Below are 25,148 nucleotides of genomic sequence, written 5' to 3'. Positions count from 1 at the left end.
AGCTCCATGGCTCCAGCACCTCTGAAACATAAAAATGCACATTTCACTCTGTGTAATATTTTGGGGTAGAGAGATGGACCTAAATCTCTGCTGTGCCTCATGGTCTGCATAATCTGCTTTGGCTCAGACCTGTGTCAAATAAGCAACCCAAAACGTCAAAAAGTACTTTAGGGCAATTGAAATCCGTATCTGCTGCTTGTTTGCAAATGCATGAAGGAAGGGCAGGGGTGCAACAGGCAGACCAGAGCAGGAAGGACAGCAATTCTTTACAGTCCTGAAACCATTTTGTTAAGAGAGGACAGTGGCTCAGGGCCAAGTCCTCAGCTGGAGAAAGACCATGAGGTCCCTGTTCTTGCAGGGAAGGGGAATGATCATTGATGCCAGCAAGACTGCCTGGCCCAAGTAGCATTGTCCAGCTCTGTTGGTGTCTCCAGCCACAAGACACAGCTCTGATGAATGCCATGGGCCCCAAACAATCTGCTTTGGTTCCATATTGCTTGGAATCAGAGATCTCATACTCGATTCTACAGAAAGGAGGTAAAAACAGTGAGTCAGAATATTTGGCTGAATAAAATAAGGATAAAATTTGCCTGACTTTGGGCCTCAGGTAAACATTTTAAGACCCAAGGGCCCAAATAACAAACAGACTTTCAGATGCATTTTTGCATGTGGATCTAGAACCTTGAGAGTTAAACTAGAACACATCCATGACAACAAACAAGAAAATCAACACTTATGTAATGGATACTGTCAAAACATAAGGAATGGTTCCTCAGCTTGCATTGATTTTACTTCTTTCCCATTGCAGATTGCAGATACAGGTCTACATGGCTTTGGTCTATCAGATATGCTCAATGTTCAGATGTGCTGGGTTCTTGTGGTTGCTACCCCAGTCACTGTATTGTCAGGAATTTCTAGATTTATTTGGCATGTTTTGCAGTTTGAGGAACTTATACACACATCTGGGATTTAAAGGCTTTGTTTAAAACTTTCAGTATAATTTACACAAAGGTCTTGTACACTAAAAAGTATGAACAGTATACATTTTGGGCTGCAGGTGTTTCCTGAGGGAGGCAGTGAGAACCTAGCAATGTGAGACTGCACACAACCACACAACCCAGTGTTGCACCTAGGAATGGTTTCTATGTAATGGTAGGTATATTTTAATTCTATTTTAAAATCCATCTTTCAGAGATGCTTATTCTGAACACATGCCTGGCCTTACAATTGAAAAGCTGTGCTGGCATTATGCTTAATAAATGCACTAATTGTTGAAGTGAGGGTTCAATAACAGAGTTACAGAAATAGAGGTAGAGCTGATACAGATATTACAAGAAAAAACCCCCAACAATTATAGATCTCATCACAGAGTATGTTAGAAGACCTGAACCATCTTCATTTGGAATATTTATGCTATCAATGGAAATTAATAAAACTAAACCATAAAAAAAAATACTAAATTAAGTGATTAAACTGTGACATTGCAGGGGGTCTGCCTTATAAAATTGCTACAGATTCCTGCATAAGAGCTAACTATTTGAAACCTCTGAACTTAGAGAAGTGGTTGTTATTGTTTTTCTGCTGACTGTAGGCCCTTGCTTAGTGTTCATGATAAAACTAAAGCTTTAGGACAGAAATCTCAAAGTGTTATGCCCAAAATCAGTATTTCCCCTTCTCAGCTATGGGAAGTAGGACTGTGGAGGAATTAGGTGACTTGGCCAAGATCTCAGAGGTCTCAATAGCATTGCTAGGAATAGAAATGAGATCTTCTGGCTCTACTCAATTTTATGGGTTTCTGTGTGGCTGCTTTAGAAGGGGTTTAGTGATGTTTTTGATGTTTTTATAGTGATGGAATGCACAGAGAGAGCAGCCAAGGCAACTTTATCCCACACCAGCTCTTAGCTTTGGTGCACCTGTGTTTAAGCCCATAAAAAACTGAAAGTAATAAAACCTAGATTTTGAGAGCTTGATCTGAAACACGTAAGTACTTTGTTATGTTTATGAGCCTTGAAGTGTCCCAACTTGTGCACCCGAAGGGATAACTGAAAAGAGTTGGGGAAATGGTGCAGGATGAAGTCCTGTCACCTGCAGCAAGAGAATTTACAAGCCAAATTTCATGACTGCTTTTTCACATTCATTGAATTGTAGCACTGGTGAATAGGATAACCAAACTGATTGCAAGATACTGAGCTAAGAAGACTCTAGTGATGCATGGAGTTGAAAATAATGGCATACATCAACCTTAAAGATAAGGGTTTGTTAAAACCAATTTTTTATGCTAATCAGAATTAAGTAGTGGATCTGCCACATTTACTTATGTGTGACAAGCTGTAGCTGAACTAAAGACCCTTGAGCACTGTACAAAGAATAATTGATAGTTTTGTTTAAAGAGAAATAGTCCAAACCTGAGTCCTTTGGGAATCCAACATCTGTTTTGAAAAGGGGTTGAAGAGGTTGCCCCCCAGCCTTGTCCCCTGCAGGTTGGGACAGGAGAGGAAAACAGGAAGTTTTATTCATCTTACTTTCTCACTTTTCCAAGTTATAGTCTCCAGCTGTTTCCATCCACTTTGTTTTCTGGGGAAAAAAAGAGAGAGAGAGAAAGAGAGAGAGAAAAGATCTCTATAGAGCTCTTTAGCTTTCTTTAAGTGACTCTTTGTTGAAACCTGCATTGCATTTTTCAATAACTCCAGAGTAGTTTTCTTTCTTCTTTTCCCAAAACAAACATCTCTTACCCAGCTTCTCGGCCTGAGAGGAAAGAAATAAAAGCAAAATAAAAGCAGCAGACTAGAGGTGAAGGGAGAGGAATGGTGTCTACAGCAAGAAACATGGCCATGCAATGTCAGACCTTGAGTCTGTCTCAAGTGACAAGTGAAAGCCTACCTGCAGGCAGAGAGGGTGCCTTCCACTTTGCCTAAAATCAACAACATTTTACCTAACATTTCCAGGGACAGACTGACCATAGCACGTAGCAGTTAGGAACTAATAGGCTGGTATTTTAAGTGGCACTCATCACATGCTCTGCATCCCACTTGCAGGGCAAGTTCTCCCAAGTATCTCTGTTCCCAGAAGTGCATTAACCACAAGGACTGTAACATGGAGAAACTAGCTGCTCTCACCACTTGACCCCTTTTATATAGGAGCAGGGGCAGACACCCCTGTAAATGCTGGGGATCAATTAGCCAATTAGTCCTTGATGAGGTGGTTGAAATAAGTGACTGCTGTTCCTGAAACTATCAGGTGTTTTTCAGAAGGTGTCTGGAAGTAACTGTTTGAACTAGAGGGGGATACCCTGCAGAGGTGTGGTTTTATTTTGCAAGTCCAGCACATGTACTGGGGCCATGTAGCAGGAGGTAAACCAGCAAATCATGTTTATAGGCAACTGATATAAATGGTATTAAGATCAAATTGTGAATAGCCTTGGAAAATAATTTGAATACAATCTTTAATGCTTTGTCTTGTGTTGTTTTGTTGTTTTCTGTTTGTTTTTTGATGCTTCATATTAGTGAAGCATTAAAGATATCACCTGTACAGGGGGTTTACACAGCTGAAAATATAATGACAAGTTTCATACAACCAACCAGGTCTATCATATTGAAGACAGACCTATTCTGCTCACCCAAAACTCCTCCTGGTTTTCACTCACTTAAAATTTTATAAAACATTCACCATTTCAATGGTAAATGTCTGCTTTAGACTGATTCCTCCTGGAAAATTTCTGTAAAATTTTTAGACATTGCTAAGAATGAAACAATAGGGAAAGTCTTTTGTTGACTAAAGATTTTCTAAGGGAAAAATTATGAGTTTCAAATCAAAGTCCAGAACTGGAGCCTGATTGGAGAAACTATGTCTGATTGAATGAGTAGCTGTAGGTCTGAAAATGGTGCTATATCTATATGAGATGCAATGGGACTGGCCAAAGGGAAAGATAAGGACCTAACAAGGCTGAGAGAATAAGAAGAGGCTGGTGGAGAAATGAGCCAGGCATCAAGGCGTGTGTCCCTGCTCACTGGTAGTGGTGTCTGACAGCTATCACCATTTTCTGCATGCTGTTAGCCAAACAGCAGAGATCTCTGCAGTGCCTTTTAAAGGCTCCATTTATCTCCTGGCAGCCCTTGTGAGTGGCAGCACAGTGTCAAATATGGGGATTTTCTCCTGTTCTTGAAAAACAAGCAAAATACATGCCAATTGATGAAAGTACTATCAAGGGTGAAAACTTTGGTACTTCTCATGTTTATGCAAGTTGTCTTTCATGACAAGGTTCATTCTATAATCAGGACAGAGAGTTCCAGGAACTGAACATGGTTAAAGATTCCATAAGACCTGTTCCCACTCCATTGGTCCCAGAAACGGGAAAGAATATAGAGAATGAGACAGAATTTAGCGAGAGAACATATGGCAAGGGGGTGATGTTCTACCCTGGAGAATTGGATAGTCTCCCTTTTTCTGTCAAACAGCTCCCATGTGGTGATAGCTGAGTCACTCGAGCCAATCTTTTCAGAAGCTGTCAATAACTTTACATTGCTTTTATTCTTAGTGCAGGACTTGTAGGCGTGCTGAACTTTTTCAGCTGCAGATGAAGTCAGGGAAGCCATACTCCAAACACAAAATAGTATTTAAAAAAATCTGGTTTGGGGAATTTAAAATTTTGTCCAACATGGTCATGTTTGGCTTTACTCTTCCAGGGACTCACCAGATTTCAACATGAAGGGATACTGCCAAGCCCTCTCACTTTGAAGTGATACTGTGCAGGAAGTTCACTGTGAAACTCTGTCATGGCAACGAGAGATACTGTTTGCAGAGCAGGTTTTGAACATGGCGCAGGTAACAAGGCAAGCATGAGTTATGTTGAACAACTGGTTAACAAGTGACAGGAAAAGAGGAAATGTTGCACCAGGTTTTCATTGCATATTTAGAAAAATTTCTTCACCAAAAGGGTTGTCAAGCATTGGAACAGACTGTCCAGGGAAGTGCTGGAGTCATCACCCCTGGAGGTACTTAAATGATGTGTAGATGTGGCACTTGAGGACATGACTTAATGGTGAACATAGTGGTGGTGTTGGGTTGACAGTTGGATTTAATGATCTTAAAGGTCTTTTCCAATCTTAACAATTTGGTAATTCTATGATTGTATGTCTTGCTATCCACCAATTACTCCAAATTCTCCTCTCACTAACTGCGTTCCATGAACATTTAGTAGATTAGGAGTATAAATGAGGAAACAGACAGTTTCCCCAGTTCAGTCAATTTCCTGAGTGGGAAGACAGCACCTTTTGCACTTACATTTTGAAAAATAAGACTGTCAGTATCAGGGCAAGTGATCTCAGTCCTTTTCCAGGTCTGACAGCGCCAGCGTCTTCTCAAACCCACTCTGACACAAAACAAAGCAACTGCAAGATGAGAAAGAAGCCACTGAAAAACATACCCACTCTGCCCTGAACTACTGACTCCTTTCCCATTACATGATCACTTTATGAGCTTGTCTGAAAACCTCTTGAACTGCAGCTCTTTCAGTAAAGCAGCAATGGGCATGTTAGAAACATAATCGACTGACTGTTGAGCTGGGTGTGCTGTTTTAGGGGTAAATAAAGCAATACTATAACTTTTCAAGGTGACTGTGTGTAAACTTACATGAGCTGGGTAAAAATTTAAATAAAACCCCTGGGTCATAGGGGGTTCCAGCTAGGAGAAATTAATGTTTTCTGAAATGAGGTTTCTCTGATGCAATCCCATGTAATTGCAAAGAAAGTACAAAGCCCTCTTTTTCTTCACACAGCAAGAATTGCAGAAAAGGCATGGCCTCTGTTTACAGCTCAAGTCGATTTTCCATTAAACACTCTAAAAGCTCTTTTTTCCTTTTTCCCTTAGCTTTTCTCGGAGGCACATTCCTGGCCCTTGTTATGTCTGTGTTGTTGGCTTTTTCCTTGCCACCATCTGTGTCTTCCTTTGATCTTTTTGTCTTTCTCTCATAGACACCCAACTGATCACAAAACAATGGCCAGTAAAACCCTTCCACCCATGTGTCTTGCAGGTGCTCTTTTTTTGGACAGTGACGTGTGCTGGTGGTTGGAAGGAGAGCTACAATACTTCCAGCTTCTTCCATAATGAACTTAACTGTTTCTGACAACTGACCATTGCATAGGTAACGTTCGCCCTGATTTAGAGAGATTTTGCCCCAAGGGCTAATGAAACTGTTGATGAGAAATCAGACTGTTTCTCAGAAGCACTGAGAAACTTTGAAAGCAGAGCACTTAAGGCTGCTCCAGAGAGAACAAAGGTTCTTTCATCTTCTGGTTACAATCTCTGTGCTTCATCTAGTAATAAACTTGATGCTTTTTCTCAAAGCTGTTCTAACTTAGAAGTTTGAAGAAATGCACTTCATGCTTTCAAGCATTACCATACTTCTTTTTCATTCATTGTAAAGTTAAATATCGCTTGTCTTTGCCTGAGTTGTCTGAGAAAATAATATCTAGGTTCTCATCAGCACTGCTTTTCCTAGGTGACTCCTGAAGTTTATCCAAATAATTATGGAATTGCAGAATTGCTGGCTAGAACTTCTTCTGGAGTTCTCTGGTTCTACCTCACACTCACCACAAGTGTATTGCTGAAGTGAAAGCAGGTCAGCCACTGATTTGTCTACCGAGCTTTAAAAACAGTCAAGTAGAGAATCCTTAGCTTTCCTGGGCAGCCTTTTCCAGGGCTGCTCTGCCCTCCTCCTGGTGAAGCTTCTCCTAAATTCCTGCCTGGTGCAGCAGGTCTGTCCCCTCTGAGTGCCCCACATCCCCAGGTGCCCTTGCACAGTAGGTGCGCGTCTCTGCAAGTGGCACTGAGCAATGACAAGGACTATGGTTCATACAGCATGGGGGTGATGCTGAGGTGAAAGAGGTGTACACCTTTCATCAAAATCACTTCCATGAAGAAAAAGAAGGGACATTGTCAGAGGAGACTTTCTTAAGGGAAACAGAAGGCGCAACATGCAGACCTGACCCACTGAATCAAGTCTGCTGCCTCCCTGGGGCCCAGGCTGAAGATGTGAAGAGAAAGCTTCCTACCCTGGTATGGCCCTCAGATTACCCAGGTATGCCCTGAGATATTATTGATTTTTCAGGCAGGCAGCAATGAAAAATTGCTGCAAATGGCAACAAGAAATCTGAGGGCAAAGAAGAGACGCTTGAGGGCCTTGAGATGTCTACAAGTAATCTGATTGTTTTGTACAGGTAATATCTGCAAAGTTTCTTGCTGGGGTAAGCAGGGAGTAACCTGCACACAGCACTGTTCTATTAACTTTTGCAATACAGATAGGAAATGGTCAGCTCATTCTAGCAATGGTCATGAGTTAGGACAAGTAAAGAATGAAAAGAAGTCTTGCTTAAAACTCACTCCAGTATTTTGTTGAAACATTCTAGAATTTTTACAATTTTCTAAAGCAAAAAAAGCATAATGTTAGATCCTTTCAAAGACAAGATAGATAAAACTCATTTTGTTGCAGCATCAGGAAACTAAACTGAAAAGAAAGTCTGTATTCTATGTTCGAAGAGTATACAGCAATCACCAAAATTAAGACTTCTTCACTTCCTCAGAATAGAAAAGTCAGAATTTTAATAATTAGATTTTTCTTTGGACTAGTCTAGCATCCAGTACTTTCATCTGAGTAGATTCAGCAGATTCTTTCAATTCAAGACTGAAAGTTCCAGCAGGCTTAGGTTTCTTAGAAAAGTCAGAATTTTAATAATTAGATTTTTCTTTGGACTAGCCTAGCATCCAATACTTTCATCTGAGTAGACTTAGCAGATTCTTTCTTTCCATTTAAGATTGAAAGTTTCAGCAGGCTTAGGTTTCTCCTTTGAGACAAAAGCACTCATGGCATTCATTTACTTATGTAAGAATCTCATATTTGATTGGAAAGAGCAAAACAAAACATAGATGTGATGAATATTTCAAGACATCTCTTTCAAACAAGAGCTTTAATCCCACCAAGAGCTGATTCTTCATGTACAAATAGAGTGAGAGTGCCCCAGTACCTTCCTGCAAGGCCAGGGCTTTGGGTTCTGCTGGATATTGGGCTTTAGGACAAACTCAGGATATTTTAGGGCACAACTCGTTTTTTTATTTTTCTGGTTTAGAAAATTTGACTTCTGGAGTCTATACTTTTCAAAATGAACATTGTCAAATTGGAAGTTTCTTGGAAGAAAAACACAAGAATGATTCAGTCTGGAAAATTTTCCTTATACTGAGGGATTGAAGAAAAAGTTAACAGATTTCTATCTTGGTCTCAAAATACTTATGTAAGGAAATTATTTTTTTCTGGGAATAGATGACAAGTTATACAACAGCAGAAGGAGGTTTCAGCTCTGGAATCCAATCCTAGAGAAGATTATGCTGGAAAAGTGGTGCATGTTTTTAATAGCAACATTCATATGATGAATCCCTAATACTGGTGTCTTAGACATCAAGAATTAATGTCTTTTCAACCACTGCACATTAGCAGCCATGGGTAGGGCCAGGTCTAGGAATGACTGGTAGAGACTTTGGCCAGAAAATCAAACTAATACGGTAGTTGCTGACAGCTTTTGCAGACTGACTTTCCTGCTGCTGCCTTGTCTTGTCCTTCCTCTTACTTCCTACCACCTATTTTCTCCCCTGCCAGCTCCAGTTACTGCTTCTTGCATTGCTTCCTTGGCAACACCATCCTTCACTTCTGTTCTGGCTTTGCCTCCTCATCTCCCACACTCCCAGTGGCCCCATGACTGACTTAAGTAGCCCCACTGGCTTCTATTAGTTGCTGTGCTACTCTGTAATGCTCCTCAAGCTGCAGAGTGGGATGTCCCACCAGGCACTTTATGGGATTTGATGTGTGGATTTGATGGATAGATAGCAGTAGTACCTGGGGCTGAAGATCAGTAGAGGTGGTTTAAGGTTATGGCTATGTTTTACAGCTGTCCATGGCCATTTAGAAAACCCCACAAAAGTACCCGTCAGAAATCTGTTTGGGGAAAATAGGATGGGTATCCAGGCACAGAAGCATAATATGGTCTGCCATATCAAGTGCAAAGTAAGGTTTTCTTCCTCTTTTACTTTAAACAATGAAACACTGAAAACTAATGGACACATGAGAAAAAACAGTATTCTCTGTGAGGTTTCAGCTTTGATAAACCACATTACAGAATCCAGGTCTTCTACCATATAGTGAGACCTGATACACCTTCAACACTTTCACTGTTCTTTTAGACAAAAAAAATCAAGAGTTAAGGACTTGACAACACAAATACATGACTGAAAATGTGTGTCTTATTAGCACGAGAGTGCTTTTGGCAAGCCTGTTTTTAGTATGCCTGCTCTGGTGTTTTACTGGCTCTCTGCTGCTATAAACAAATCTGAAAGGGGAGGAAGATTCAGAAGCTGACTAATGAGTGTGAATGCTACACAAAGGAAATGACGATGAATGGCTATTGACCCTGTACTCCCTTATTAGACAGCAATTAATTTCTCAGTTGATAAAGCTGCTTCATCCTATCTGATCCCCGTGGTGGAATTAGGCAGTCAATACTTGGGAGGACCATGTTCCCAAGTAGCACCCACAGGGCAAGCCTTTTCCAGCCATCCTTGAGCCTTGTCTGGCTTTCTCCATCCTGGATTCCTCTGCTGTGGTTTTAGGATTAGCCTTTCTCTTAAATTGCCCATCTGGTCACATTGAAGGATGTTGGCACTTTTGTAGGCTCTGCTCAGTTTTGAGATAAAGTGGAAGGCTGCATCTTGGAGCCAAAACTATATGAAGTGGATTTCCACCTCCAGAACAGCATTGCAACTGATTTCCACTATAAAATGTAGTACAATCACAACATTGAGTATACTTTGTCTGTAGTTGATTCTCCAGCTGTTGAAACAGTATCTTTTTTCATTAAATTAAACCAAACTGTAGCCAGCATCAACATCAAGCTCCAAAAATGTAAATCTTAAGCCTTTTAGGCAGATGCTGATCTCTGAAACACTGGCGTGAGTCTAGAGCTAATGTATGTGAGATCAGCAAGCTTATTTTGGGCCACTGATCTGCTTTCACAGGTGTGCCTTATTTTAAGATGCCATCAAACTGACTTCTCCCCATCATTCCAAAGCTTTTGAAGGTTAAAGAGGAGCTTTACTGGTAAACAGAGAAACAAAGAAAAAGATGTGGAACAAAGGTTTGCTTTCTCTCTCAGTTAAATGCTACTTAAGGAAAAAAAGTTCTGGAACATTTCCTTTATATCAGTCATAGCATAATCAAAACAAGCTGGCAGAGTACAACTAAAAATGCTGTTTCTTAAACAGAGAAACATTCACACAAGCTTAATGATAAAGGCTTAGAAAACTGTGGTTTTTTCACTTCTTTTTTTTCCATTGTGTGTAAATCTTCAGGTTTTATTAAAGACAACTGCTGTAAGGTTTGTTCCATTGCACTCCCTGTTATCTTAGCTTGTCTTCGTGAGAAGTCCTTGGGGGACTTGGTGAGACACTGTTGTTCTGGTGGGGTTTTTCTGTTACAGACACTCAGCAACTGAGGAGAGAGAAATGGAATTAAACTGAAAAAAAGTGTATATATGGGAGAAGTGGAGGTCTCTGTTTTACACTGCTATCCCTCAAAAATATCTGAAGGGAGTTTTCCAACAATTTCCACATACCATGAACAGTTCATCCCTGGACTGGGACCAAACATATAAAGGATCATTCCCCAAAGGAGAATGTGGTGGAGAGGGTGTTTAAATAAAATGTGAAAAAGGAGAGTGATAATGGAAATCTGCCCATAAACAGAACTTTTGCATCCTATGTTGAAGGACATACTGCCTTAAGGAAGTATTTTTTCAGTATGCAATAGCATCTAAAGAGAAGTACCCAGGCAGCACTGTGCCTGTCTGATGTCCTCTGCTTTTGCACTGAGCTCAAAGCTCCCACAGGCATGGGCTTGGCACATTTGGAGCTGCACCAACCCAGTTGCAATTCCCAGGCATGTGCTGCCTGCTGGAACTATCCTGGGGAGACATGTCTGCAGCATGATACAGCACCATGAAAAAATATGATCTAGAGCCAAGCTGTAGATCAATGGCCAAGAATTTCACCCCTTCCTTGCTGTCCAAGATCGTTCTCAGGCACTGCATATGGGAATGCTGATGCTCCCAGTCATCATCACCTTTTGCAACATGCATTTCAAGATTTATTGCCAGTTTATCAAAGCTTGAAGAAAACAGCAGAAATCCCATGCACAAATTTTCTTGGCCAAGTACTGGGCTAAGAAATGTATATTCACATGGCCTCAGTCTGAAAATAAATCAATCCACTTCAGTTGGGGAGGCTTGGGAGAAAAAGAATACCTTTCTATGTTCCTTATAGAAGAAATTCCCCCATTTTCCTACTAGATTTTCATCAGTACAGTGACATGATATGATTATGTATTTATGTGTCAGCTTTTCCATTTTCTGTCATTTCAATAAAAACAAGCAAACAATGGAATCACTTAAGCCGTTAGTATTTGTAATTTAGTAACTCTTCCAGACAAGTCCCAGCATGTGGCAAGACAGCTTCATGTTTTGCCTAGATGGTCTCTTTTACTTCTTAAATGGTGTGAATTTTATCTGTTTCATAACATGAGAAAAAGAGGAATTCATGTCCCTCCTCATTTCTTGCCACCTCAAAACCTTTTATTACCTTTTAATTTAGCAACATGATATGAAATACATTAGTCTCGAATCCAAAAGCACAGTCTCATTGGTTTTAACATGAATTATGCATTGCAGGTTTATATGTATAAAGCAACATTGAAACCAAACTGCTTTCTGAGCCAAAGCCCTTTAAGCAACAGAATTAATATGGTGGCCATAAAACAGTCCAGAATAACATGATATTAGAAATTCAAGCTGAAATGCCCTTCCATGTGCATTAAAAAAATTACTTTTTAAAATAAATGACTCCCTATGTCATCTTTACTCTGTTTTATTACCTTTCTAGTAATGCTGTAAATAGATACTTTGGCTAACCTCATTCTTGTTTCAGAGAGCTGCACATGCCAAGAAGACTTGGCCACCAGTAAATTCTGCACAGCAGCTTACCCTCATTCATGGGAATACCCAGCCAGATACTGATCCCACTGATTCATGTGCAAATATCAATGGCTCTGCCTGGGCCTAGTGCTCTGTTTGCAATATTCTCATGTTCCACATTTTCATAGGGAGTCCCTCTTGCCTGGGATAAACAAACACAACAGCACACTCAAGAAGCAATAGGAAAACCAGACTGAAGAATGAGACGGCAAATAAAACAAACTCTAATGGAAAATAATGTGTCATGGCAGTATTTTAATTCAAATATTTATTATGCATTTGTATTGTAGCATTGCTTAAAGGCCAGGGCTACTTTGTGCTAACCATTATTCAGGCTTAACAAAAAGCCTGATCTCCAAAGGTGGGCCTGTCTGTCTCTATATTTCCATTTGCTGGTTTTATATCACTCATTTGACTTCAGGATATCAAAGCTTTAGAGGAAATCTCATCCACCTCCCTTTCTTTTAGACCTGAAATGCCAAGAGCTCAAATACAAATCTTCTCCTGTATATTTATTGCTTTCTAAATGAGATATGGGAAAGGATTATAACTCAGGCTGCAAAATTCTACCTTCAAAAGTGAGGAAATGCCAGATTAAATATGTAATAGCAATTCAGTTCTCTTAGGCATTATAAACATCATGATATAAGGTGTAATTTTTCCTTTCCCCTGACAACCTTGCCTCATTCACTACTTGCAAATGAATCAATGAGCCATGGTTCAATATTGCCTTTGATTAAGGGTAGTTGAATGAATGTCATATGCCTCCTTCACTGCATGCTAGTCAATGTCCTGGGTGAAAACTGGATGTTTTTCTCAGTTTTCTGTGATGCTTCTTGAACGTTTCAAGTTGGTTTTGTTTTGAGAAAATCCTTTTTTACATTACAGGTGAAAAATGATATGTGGGCTGGAATACTTCTCTTGCCAGATGGTAAAAATAGTGGTTGTTTTCATCAGAGTAATAGAGATACTGGGGAAACTGAGGTAGCTTTCTAGGATCTGAAGGCAAGTGTGCCCTCAGAGCACATTTCTTTCTCTTCCATGAAGCTTCTTCACCAGCCTTCTTGAATTTCAACTTTAACACACCTTCTTCTCTTTGGTTCCTCAATCTGCCTTCATCAGGCATTTCATGATGGTACATGTACCTTTGTCTTTTAAGTTTTCTTCTCTGAATTCTGAGTCCAGGTGACAAATCATACTTCTCAGCTCCTAATCTCTCCCTCTCCCATCGTTGTGGCTGTAATTGACATCTGCAGGGGCAACATGTGGGTGGATTTTGACAGGAGAGCTCCAGCCCCTTGAGGGCTACACCTGATTTCCTGTAGTGCCTTTAAAACCAAGGTCTGGGACTGAAAGCATAGTTTATTGGCATCCAACTAAGACTCCAGGACAGGAGTGGCCTTCTTGCAGGTATGCTTTCTTCCCTGTAAAACTCCCACCTTTTCTGAGGAATGCCTGAGAGCAAACTGTCAATGAACAAGCTGTCAACACTCTTCAGTGTTGTTAAATAACTATTTCCTTGCCCTAAACCACTTTACAGGATTATCAGGGACTATTCCAAGTTTCGAGAAAAAAAAAAGACAGGTTTCTAGCTTGTTGCATAAGAGTTGGAGATTAATCATCTGTGTTTGAGAGCTTTTTAGTGTGTGTGATCTGCAGGTGCTGCTGCAAGACACACTTATTTGGCAGTGCCATTTTCACAGTAAGAAATACCAGTGAGGTAGGATATATAACAGAGGAACAGCAGTGGGAAGTCTGCCAGGGAGATTGCCCACCTAGGCATGCTGTAGCTCTGGTTACAGTCCAGCACTGACATGCTTTTTCATCTATAAAAACCTTGACACAATCAAGTGGCAGATGAAAACAATGTGCATTTAGAGCTGCAATTGCACCAAGACTTTCAGTGTTACCTGTATATTCTGAGAACAGGCTGACTCAACAGTGCTTTGTAATACATGTAACAGAGCACGCATCAAAATGAGCATTTAAAGAAACACAGATCATCTTGTGGAGCAACCCAGGTCTTCATGCAAGTCTTTATTAAAGAAGCATGAAGAACAAGTGGCACCTGAAGCAAATGTGGGGGAATGAACTAACAGCATGCTCTGGTTTTGGTTGCCCTGAAGTGGCCTCCTTCTCATCTCAGTGTCCCCTGGGTGCACCTTGGTGATGTGACTCTAAGCAACATCATGGGCTGGCCAGAGGGGCCAGACAGCTCACACTGGGTCCACAGGTGTTCGACAGATCATCTCACAGTACATTCACACATTTGGAAAAGTGTTTGAGAAATATTACTGAAGTATCAACTCTGCTTTGGCTAGAGGTTTGTTGCTGCAGAAAGAGTGCATTTTTAGAAAGAGATGACTGACCCAAGAGACCCAGCACACTGAGTTAAAGTAATAGTCAGATTGCCTTTGATTACAATTGTTTAAGATAAAAGTGTCACAAACTTTACTTCTTGGATTCACTTATATTGGCTGTGCTAAAAACATTTAAAACCCTTGCAATTGTGATGTAGGTTTTTACATTAAAAGCCAACACCCTACAGGTCCCTTGGCTGTTGTGTGTTCTCCTTTTCCAGATCACTGCACAGGACCAAGCCGACGCACTACACGTCGCATCCACCAGCTGATGTCTCTCACCAACAAAGCATGAGTAGATTCTCACACGGGAGAAACTTCAGAGCTGTTTCACAGCGATCAGGTTTACAGACTCCATGGCTGGTTTCCCCTGCCTGCGTGGCTGCACTTCAGCTGTCGTGTTTTCCTCTCCCCCCGCAGATTTTGGTGCTCGGCAGTGACAAGCCCTGCTGCGGCTTCGCTGCCTCTCCGAGCCACCCCGGCGTGTGACAGCAGAGGGCAGCAAGAGGCAAAGCACATCGTTTCACAAATTGGGTCAAATTCCTTCCTCTGACATTTGCTCTTCGAATGCAGAGGCTGCCCAGGCTGCCCGCGGCTCCTCGGCTGCATCCCCAGCTGGCAGAGCAGCCCGGGGCTCAGCTCCGGGACATCCCGGGCAGGGCGTGTGCTCCACGGGGCCATCGCAGGCACCTCACCGAGTGGGTTAGAAAGGGAATCGTGCTGATTTTGGAGACTTTGCCCAGTTACAAGAACACCATATGGCATTTTATCATGCTTGCGTTGAAAAAGCTATAAAAATCTGAAATTAGCTGTGCTTAGCTTTCACCACACAGCAAAATGTAGCACTTACTTTAACGATGAATAAATAATTTCTTATATAATGACGAGAGCTGCTGAGCTGCATTCCTTTCTCCCTGTACTCTGCGAATCTCCAAAGTGAGGTGTATGTTTGGAAAATGTTTTGTACTGAAGGACAAAGTAAAAGGGTCCTTACTACTATGTGATTTTTAACAAATGCTATTTTTTCCACTACAGGCTCATGGAAATATGCCTTTCTTAGACAGGTGTATTTCACCTTACCCCAGGTGAGAAAACTCTAGGGCAATGCAGCTTTCCCTTCACTCTTCTGACACTATGTACCCAAAGCAGGTGGTTTTGGTACAGGGTGGAAACCCAGCAGCAGGTGTCCTCCCAGGTGACAGCATGAACAAACGTGGCAGCCACATTCCCTGCAGGGGAGAGTAGCTGCCCACAAATGTAGGAACTGAAACTGCTGCCACAGTTGGTCCTCATGCCCACCTGAAAATCACCATGCTGGTACCGTGCAGAGTGTGTATGACTTCAGGCAAGTACAAATGAGCTCTGTGATCTGGAATGAGCAAGTGCAGCGGGGTGGTTCCTCTGCTTACTTGCCCTTAGCACAACAGAAGGAATATCCAGCTCTGCAGAATCACAGAATCAGAGAATGAGACAGAGTTGGAAGGGACCCTCAAAGACATTCAAGCCCAGCTCCTGGCCCTGCACAGCACCATCCCCAGCTTGTATGTTTTCTTCAGTAATGGTTCATTAACTGAGAGGTGAGTGGCCTTCAGCTCTTCACATCATTAAGCTTCTCTGAACAGAAGATTTATTTCCAAGATGAGCAAACATTTACAAAATTCAGCACAATCTACATGTTAGATAAACATCTTACATCAATAGAATAATTGTGGAGGTTTTGTCCTACACAGTGAAAAGAGCAGTTGAGCTCACAGCCTTCAAAAATCTCTGTTTCTCCAATGTAGGGACAGAAATGTTAAAGAAACATGGCAAGAAGTGGTTTGGATGGATTTGAGAACTGTGCATGGGGGTTGATAGGAGACAGAGTATAAAGAAAAATCTGAAGGCACCTTCTCTTCTAATAAAAATATGTTTCAGAATAAGATAGCATTTTGACCTGGTTGTAGTTTTCATTTCTTTTCAATATTGTAAACTGAGACAGAGCACTGTCAGGCAAGCATGTGATAGAGTGAGGCTGTCTGGTTTTGTTTCACTGAAACTTCAAGAAGTTCATCCTAATTCAGATTCTCATTAATCTACTTAATATTTTTCCCACTAAGTAATCATAAGTGTGCTCTAGTACCTGTTTTACTTTTTGCAGCTACTGTCAAGAAGTGTGCACCTCTGCCAAGCATGGATCCAAACCTTGGCATTTCTTCCTTGCTGTCTCTGGATGGCCAAGTGATAAGAGAGTACTCAGCACAGCAGAACACATTTAGATGCTGTACAGCAAAAGAGACAGATCTCCAGATGCATGCAATGAAACTATTCCTGTGTACTTATGTAATGTATTCCTAACTTTTTTTTGGGGGTTTGTTGAAACATCTTCCATTTGGACCATTTTCCACATTAATATTCTTATGTTAAATTAAATTCTCTGATAAAATTAATAGTATTCAATGCTGCTATAATCTGAGAGCTGTACAATATAAGGGAGGGTGGGTTTCTGCCTAAACAAATTCTACTTATTATTTTTTTAATTCACAAGGAGCAAGATTTGGGCCTAAAATTCAGGGCAGTATCCATGTTGAAGTCAAAGCAACCACAATCTTTTCATAAACAGGCTGTGGTTGCTTATATTCCACAGTAATGAACAACGTAAAAAAATCACAGGGGGACACAAATTCAGGAGGCAAAATAATGAAACTCTGTGTGACAAATACCACTCTGCTGTGCAGAGCAGCCCATTATTCCTCACCAGGGGCTTTTCTTAAAAACTTTTTATATACTGGTCTAAGAAATGCCTTGTATGCTGATGTTTTTCAGAGTTCAATGAAGCTGTCAGCTGAGAACTTTTCAAGTGGACTTTAGAAACACTCCATGGTCCAAGAGAAAAAAACCCAACATAGTGTTTGTTGACCAAAACCCCACATTGTGGAAGCACATTCCACTTTACATTATTCAATTTAGTTGTGGTTTTCCAAAGCATGTAAAATACACAGTTGAAATTAAATGTAGTTTTAAATTAGAAGGGAATTTCTAACATTGAAAGGCTCTAACGTAAAACATGTAATACTGAAAATTCTATTCCTTTGTTTTTGACAGCAGAAATTGAATGCTTCTCATAAATTTGAAAAAAAAATTGTTTGTTAAATTACATATCTGGTGGACAAAACATATGTATAGAGTCTAAATACGAAAATTTTCTGCTTAGTCCCTGTCCTGCTCCTCATTAGAAATCTGGCCCTAAATGAATTTTCACAGAATTTAAATGACTGTAATATTTTGTAGATATCCATGAAAAATCTTGCAGAATATATTTTGCCAAAGTGCCATATTTCTCTGTTAATATTTTCCTTTATTGTTTTCTTGCCTGTATGCTTCCTGGATTACTGCTGCATAGTGAAAGCTCCTACATGCTTGTCAGTAAGCTGGAAGAAGTGCCATGTACCTTTGCCTTTAGGCACAGCTCTGTAACATCATCCCATACAATTAACTGCTTACCAAATGTTTATTTCTCTCACTGTTCACAGCACATATTATGGATTACTTGCTGAAATTTGTCTTCTCACCTAGGGCAGGAATCTGCTGCATGGCAAATTTCCAAAACACATCACCCAGGTGTCCAGATAGACTTACACTCCTTAGCATGAAAAATCCTTTTCCCCACCTGGAATTTCACAGTGATTGATTTCCTTCAAAGCATCTCACTCCAAAGTGAATTCAGGATTGGACTCAGCTCCTTCCTGCTTCAGGAACCAGGAGCATTTCAATAGCCAAATTCTTGTGCTAAGCTAAGTTTCTCCCAGAAGTCTTGCACTGAGCACACTGGACATGGTGGCACTGAGGAGGTGTGGCCATGAGTTCTGCTGTTCATTCTTCATTCAATCACATGCTCTGTGGGCTTGATCGAATAATTTGGGGCAACAGGTTTAAACTTCCCTTCATTTTGACATTTCCCACAACTGACATTTACTTAGTAAACCTTTTTTTCTTTGCTCCTGCTGCTCTGTGCAGAGCTGTTTTCAGAAGTGTCCAGTGAATCTTGTAGGTACTGACAAACAACTCTGTAAATCAGGTCGCAATTCACTGCTAATCCCCCATTCTAAGCAAGGCTGAAAGTCTCTTCCAATTTTCTAGCCTCACTGACCCAATCAGTGGGTTTTCCCCCACAGCTATAATCTGTCTCCCAGAAAGTTAAGTTGATTTCTGCAATAAAAGTGCCCAAGTACTGTTTTTTCTGCAATCTGTTAACATCATGAGAAGACACATTTCCAAACATTTGTTAGAGATGCACATTCTTCTTATAACTATTTAGCTAAGAAAAATGAATTGCCTCTCCTAGATTTATTTTGTTAATGATGCCTAGTTACAGTGCTGTTTGGTACATTGGAAATTAACCTCAATAGAGCTGGTCTAAAGAATTCATCTGGAAAAAACCTGAAATCAACTAAAAAGTTTTAGAGATGAAGGTGTCATCACAAACTCTTCTTATTTAAAGTATAAAGCATTTTGCATATGGCTTAATACTTTTATGCTGCATTTCAGTCTGATTCTGCTAAAAAGCAAACAGAAAATGCTTGAATAAAAGTAGGGAGGAAATTATTTAATGCATTTTTTCCTAGCAAGTAAAGGGGATTTGAAGCCTAAGAATACACATGTAGATGGCACAGGAGGGGCAATTATTATGATGGTCTGGCACATGGGATAGGCATACAGTGTTTGAAAAGCATTCCCAGAACCTTGGTATTATAAAATTCCTTTTTGACCTCAGTGCCTAACTAATAATAGAAGTCCCATAAGGTGCTCCTCTTGGCAGGGAGAAGACAATGTGGGATATAGACACTTTCTCTGATGCAGAATTTATGAACTGAGCATGGGACAGATCAAATAAGGAAATATTTCTTTACTGAGAAAAGTTCCTATCAAAGAGTTCAAAGAATGATAGAAACTCAGCTGAACAGATGAGTCTGGGCCTGAACTGTGGACCTGTCCTTTGCTATGCTACCTTTCTTTGTCCCAGCAGACATCAGTATGGGCTTCTTGTACCTTTCCAGCATTCTCCCTGCTCATTCCTGTGTGCCCACTTTTGTCTACACACTTGTTTATGGTTTATAGCTTTTGCAACACAAGGGTTTCTAAAGAAGGTTTTTATTTCAACAGCCTGCAGACAGTAGGGGTCTAGACAAAATGTTTACCTGCATGTCCAGCCCCATTTTTCTCAAAACTTGAGATTAAAGCTGTCCCCCTCAACTGTGAAAATCAGCTTCAGTAAAGGCCTTGTCTGGGTGATCTGGCAGCCAGTCACCATCTTACCAGGGCACAGTTTTTTCTCTCTATGCTCCCTCTTTGTTTCTTCCATGGGAACAGGAAATTGTCAGTTTCTATGTGTCTACAGTATTGATTGAGTACTGGGTTGTGCAATTTTTCTTCACGTTTCTTTGGTGAGACAGAACAGCCTGGAGCTATTTCACAATCAGCATCATCTAAAAAAACCTGGCTGTAGAAATACATTGACATTCACAAATCAATCACAGCCAGCCCTGAATTCTAAAGCTTTCTGCCAGCATTTATACCAGATGATACACTACATCTGTTTGTATCTGGTGGTCTTTCCTGCCTTCCATCTCTGGTATTTCTGACTCTTATCATGCACACCTGAAACTGTTAAGAAGAACCATGAGTTTTCCTTGGGAGACCCATGCCTGCTCTGTGCTTTTTGGGGAATGTTGACACATGCCTGATTTTGGCAAACTCCTATTGTTTCAGCTGCCTGGTTTTGAAGTGGAGTTTCACAACATTTAGAAATTCCTGTATTTATTATTGTTGTTATAGCATTACTACCTCCTATAATGAGATCTCTTTCCCTCTTTCCAAATCCCATCTCCTTTTACATGAGCAGATTTGAATTGAGGGGCTCAGTGCTGAGGGCTACAAGCATTGCTTTGTCTGTTCTCCAGTTAACAGGGCACAGCTCAGCATTGAGGCAGTCATTTTTGGATATCCCCTCAACTGGATTGTTTAATCACTGCAGTGTGCCCTAAATTCCACTGACACAAAATGGGACTGCAAGGTTTGCCATCTGTTTTTCTGTTAGCATCTCAAAGAAGCCAGAAACTAGACAGAGAAAAGTACTATGAAAGCATACTTTCCTGCCCTAAAACACAGGCAATTGCCATTGCATGTTGCATTAAAGAGATTTTTTTGATAAACATTTTTAAAAAGCTAAAGATTAAGTATTAAATATTGAAATTTCTCTTTTTTCCCCACCTCTGGGAATACGTTTTGCAATCTACTTCGTTCTACCAAAAAGTGCACAGAGCTGAGGATCAATGTGCTCTTTGGGATGCAAGGCTGTGTTTTGGGGAAATAAAACACTGGGGCACTTCACAAAGAATTTAAGCAAAGCTCTTTGGCTCCTGCATGGCATTCCAGTGCAGGCAGTGAGCTGTAGGGAACATACCAGGTAATTCATACCCAAAAGAATTCAAAAGGGAGGCATAAAAATCTATTTTTCTGAAAGCAGAAGTTCTAATCCTTAAATGAATGAAGGAAATTATTCAAACAGGATTTGCCCATAAGAAAATTGCATGCCTTGGGTGAGCTGACGGGTTTGTTCCATGGCCCATCTGCATTACAAGGCTGTGTAATGCCCAGATTGTGGCGTGCATTCATAGGCCTTTTCAAATCAAATGTGCCTGATGCTGTAACAAAGAGACAATTGCACAGATATACCTCTCACTCTTTCATGCCATTTAGGCGAAGCTAATCCTTTTACAGTCAAGATTGTAAACAGCTTCCAACCAAAAGCCCAATTTAGGTATCAACATTTCATTCTGTGTTTATATAGAGCCTGTGCAATGAGATCCTAATTCATGACTGGGCTTCTTTAGCAATACTGCAATAAGATTAACGGATCTTTCCTTTGTGCCAAGAGTACTATGGGGCCAAAGAAAAATGTCAGAATACGAGAAACAAAATGCCTACCTAGAAAAAAGAGGAATCCAGAGTATGCCTACTCTTTGTGGTCTAGTGATTAGATTTCTGCTGATATCAATCTTATTGAATTAACCAGTTGGTGGTCGACGTAAAAAACCACAGAGACGTAAATAATTATTTTAAAATCCTGGATGGTCATACAGCAAGATGTTTATCCATGTTTATGCATTTCTGAATGCATGAAGGAAAGTTCTCCTTTTGGATAAGAACTTCACAAGCTTGGCACTTGTGCTGATGAAATCTTGACTTCACATTTGCAGGTAGTCCTACTGCACTGAGTGGATTCCCTTTTGCATGTGGAGATAAATTGCACTGGACTGTGTGAAAATAACTACACTTACTAAGTAGTGCACCAGATAAACAACTGTTAGTCTGTTGTTTAGTCTTTCCACATCCAGTGTCCTCTCTGCAGAAAATTCAGAAATATGTATTTATTCATTTGCTTTTTGAATCCTGGGTGCACACGTGGCTGACATTATTCTCTTTGCAGTTTGAATTGCATTTTGCCTCTCCTGCCTTTCTTCTATCTCAATTCTCTTATGCTCTGTGAACTTACAAATTCCATAGAGATTAAAGGGAAGGAGAAAGAGCAGTTTAGCAGTTTATTACTCCCTTTATATAAGAAACTTCAAAATTTTCACCTATTTGTTTTCATTTTAGTCTGAAGACTTCTTTAGACTGAAGACTTTAGACTGAAGCTTTTAAGACCTTATAGATGAAATCATATGCCCCAAGGTGAAAGCAGATGAGATCTCTGATCCTTGTGAGTATAAGCTGAAGAAAATTCATTTTTGATCCCAAATCTAACACAACTGCACTCTGAGCAGATAACTAAGACTTACAGCAGGTTTTGTCTGCCAGTGGTGCTTTATCACAGCCCTTGGAGTGAGGGGAGAAAGTCTGACACACTGAGCCATGTTCATGGCATTTTCAGTCCATGCTGTACCAAGTCCATTGTGGAGGGATCCTGGTCCACACCCAGGTTTCTTTATCAAGCAGCTCTGTCATTGTGCACCACAAAATCACCTGAACTTTGAGCTCTGATTTTGACCACAGTTAGAGAATATCACCAGGTGTGACAGGAACACTATGGGTATGTCCAAGCTGGGTACAAGGAGGGGATGTGTAACAAAGGGAGTCCTGGCCACATGGAAGAGAAGCTGGATGAGTGCACTGACTATCCACCATTCACCTCTGTCCACTGGGGTTTTCATCTCAGAGCAGATTATCCTACTCCTCCAGAGCAGTGTCTGATCTCACATTGAACCCTGTTAAGGTGAGGTCCCATAGGAGGTGCCCTTGGGAATCTTGGACAGGGAGAGTCCTGGCTGATCTCTGATTGCTGTTGCTGCAGGACATCAGAGTCCTCCATGCCATCTGGAGACCTGGCTGAATTCCCTGGGGCATCTGAAAATAATACTTGCTACCTGTGTTTGGGAATCTGATTTGTGCACTTGGTAATAAGTTCCCTCTTCCCCTTACAGGCTGTTTCCAAGTATAAATAGTCACATATATCTAATCTTAAATCTCAAACAGTGTCCTTTCCAGCATGAATAAAGCTGTGCTCTGTTTCTCCCCAGACTATCATAAATCCTTTTTATGGTGTGTCATGTCTCTTTCAGAAGCTGGATCAGTTAAAAACATTTTCTGTGCTCTCTCTTGTAGTCCCACATCCTCCTCAATGTGTAAGCTCAGCAAAAGAATGAATTTTTCCATAGCAGCTTTACCCAGGCTGTGCACAGGGCCAGATTCCCTTTGCTACCTCTCTTCATTATTCTGTGTTTACTGAAGACTTATGGCAGTCTTTGGTAGTATTACTTCCAACAGTTTTGGCTGTTATCACCAGTCTGGGTCTCCTAGTCCGTGGTTATCTCCTGTGTCCCTGACTCCCAGGTGCAGGTTGGATGGTGACAGACTTACCTTGCAATTCAGATAACTCAGCCTCTGCAGTCAGCTATTCAATTATTTTTATTTTGATCTACAGTGAATGCCACTAGCAAATACTTCATGTTCCTAAATGATTGATAAACTGTTAATGTTGGCTCAGGGACCTGTCTCTATGGACCAGGCTGGAATGACCTTTGTAACAGATATATCTCCTTTAAGACATGATGAGATTCACCAATCAGGCAGTTTTTAGTTATTTTAATATGTACTTTGTTATTCTCCTTAAAATACTTTAAACAAAAAAACCCCCAAACCTGCGCCTCAATAAAATGCCCTGCAGAATTCAATGTAGACCATATCAGCCTATGTGGCCTTGGCAAATATGCCTGAGATTCCCTTGAAAAAAGGTATATTTAATGCCTTGATTTGCAGGTACATGGGACAGCATGAGTGCCATTTCATCAAGCATATGAAGTACAGCCTGAGGCACTCAGTTAATGGTGCGTGAAGATAATGCACTGATCTTGAAACTTTTTTCTAACCCTGACTAAAGAGTACTATTAGTGCTTTGATGAATGACTAGAGGTAACTGAGTTTCTGAAATTATTTTTGCATGCCATGATTTGCATTTTGGAAGGCTGATAAATGAAAAGCGGCCCTTAATTTACAAATAATTTTGATTTTAAATAAAAAAAGGCTAAGCTTTTCAGAAGACTGACATCTTTGTTCTGGCCAACTTTGCTCAAATACTGTAAATCATTTGGGTTTAGGACTGGTTGGCATTTTTTGCTGTTTTAAGTGATGGAGATCCCACAGTCAGAGAACATAGAATTATTCTTCATTGTAATTGGTTTCTTCTACCCCGTTTCTACTTTTATTTCTGCTACCTGAGAAAGTATCAGCTTGGAGGCAACTGGGCTAATGTTGCAGTTCTTTGGGCATAAATGCCCATACACTTTAATAAAGTATACAGAAGGTTTCAGTATAAATTAGTGAGCCAAATTCCACTTACATAACATTGTCTCCTGGAGACTTGCAGTCTGGACCATTACTCAATTGACAATTAAAATTCCAGCGACGCAGTAGACTCCTATTCTTAGGACTTTGCCTGTAATATATTATTGTGTGCCTTTTTGAAGATGATCTTTGAAATTAGAAGAAGCTTTATCCTTAGTAGATCTGAATATTTCAGCCCAGAAGATATAAAACAGATGATGATATGTCCCGGTTTTTCTAATTCAATTACCATCTATTTTTATCTCAGACAGAATTTGCATAGAAACAATGTAAGTGAAGGAAAATTATATCAAAGAATCAAATGGAAGGTAATCTAATTGGTGAGACCTCAAAACTATTTATCAATAGTTTGCACAGTAAGCAATTCTCTAGAATGCTTTTTATTTCTTATGCCTGTTCCTGTAGGGTGGCATTTAATCAAGCACAGCAAAACATTGGAGTAGGCTTGATCCCATTTCTCTTCATCTTCGAGTCGGAGAAGCTCAGCCAAAAGACCTATTGCTAAAAGTTGGTACATCCCTCTCTTTTCAGAGTGACTCTACGATTTGTAGTTCCCAGAGAATCCTCCTTTCTGCTCATATTTCATGGTCTTGAGAACATGGAGGTGTTGTAGGGGGGCTGCAGCGAGTGACCACTGTGGGTCCCTTGGGGACAGGCTCTCGTTGTGGGTCACACCAGCTGCCCAGGCCAGGGAGTGCAGTGTCAGGGGGGCTGCTGGAGGAGATAATGGGCACAGCTGCCTCGTGCTGCCTCTGCACAGGTAGGGAGAGCTTGGTCTGACCACCTGTGCAGCACCATCGTGGTGTGGGCTAACAAGGAAGAGCTCTTCTGCCTAAGTGGA

General features: G+C 40.7%; 1 long non-coding RNA gene across 1 annotated transcript; it reads left to right on the top strand.

Moving 5' to 3' along the window:
• The first annotated feature begins 3,225 nt into the window (after positions 1-3,225).
• Positions 3,226-6,977, top strand: LOC146438378 (uncharacterized). Its single transcript, XR_014852068.1, has 4 exons — positions 3,226-3,350; positions 4,683-4,991; positions 6,029-6,139; positions 6,497-6,977. It is a non-coding gene; the product is annotated as an uncharacterized LOC146438378 (long non-coding RNA).
• The last annotated feature ends 18,171 nt before the right edge of the window (positions 6,978-25,148 follow it).

This window comes from Lichenostomus cassidix, chromosome 4 (assembly GCF_008360975.1).
Source record: "Lichenostomus cassidix isolate B80296 chromosome 4, HeHo_3.0, whole genome shotgun sequence".
NCBI classification, from domain to species: Eukaryota; Metazoa; Chordata; class Aves; order Passeriformes; family Meliphagidae; genus Lichenostomus; species Lichenostomus cassidix.
This window is presented reverse-complemented; position numbering and strand designations above follow the sequence as displayed.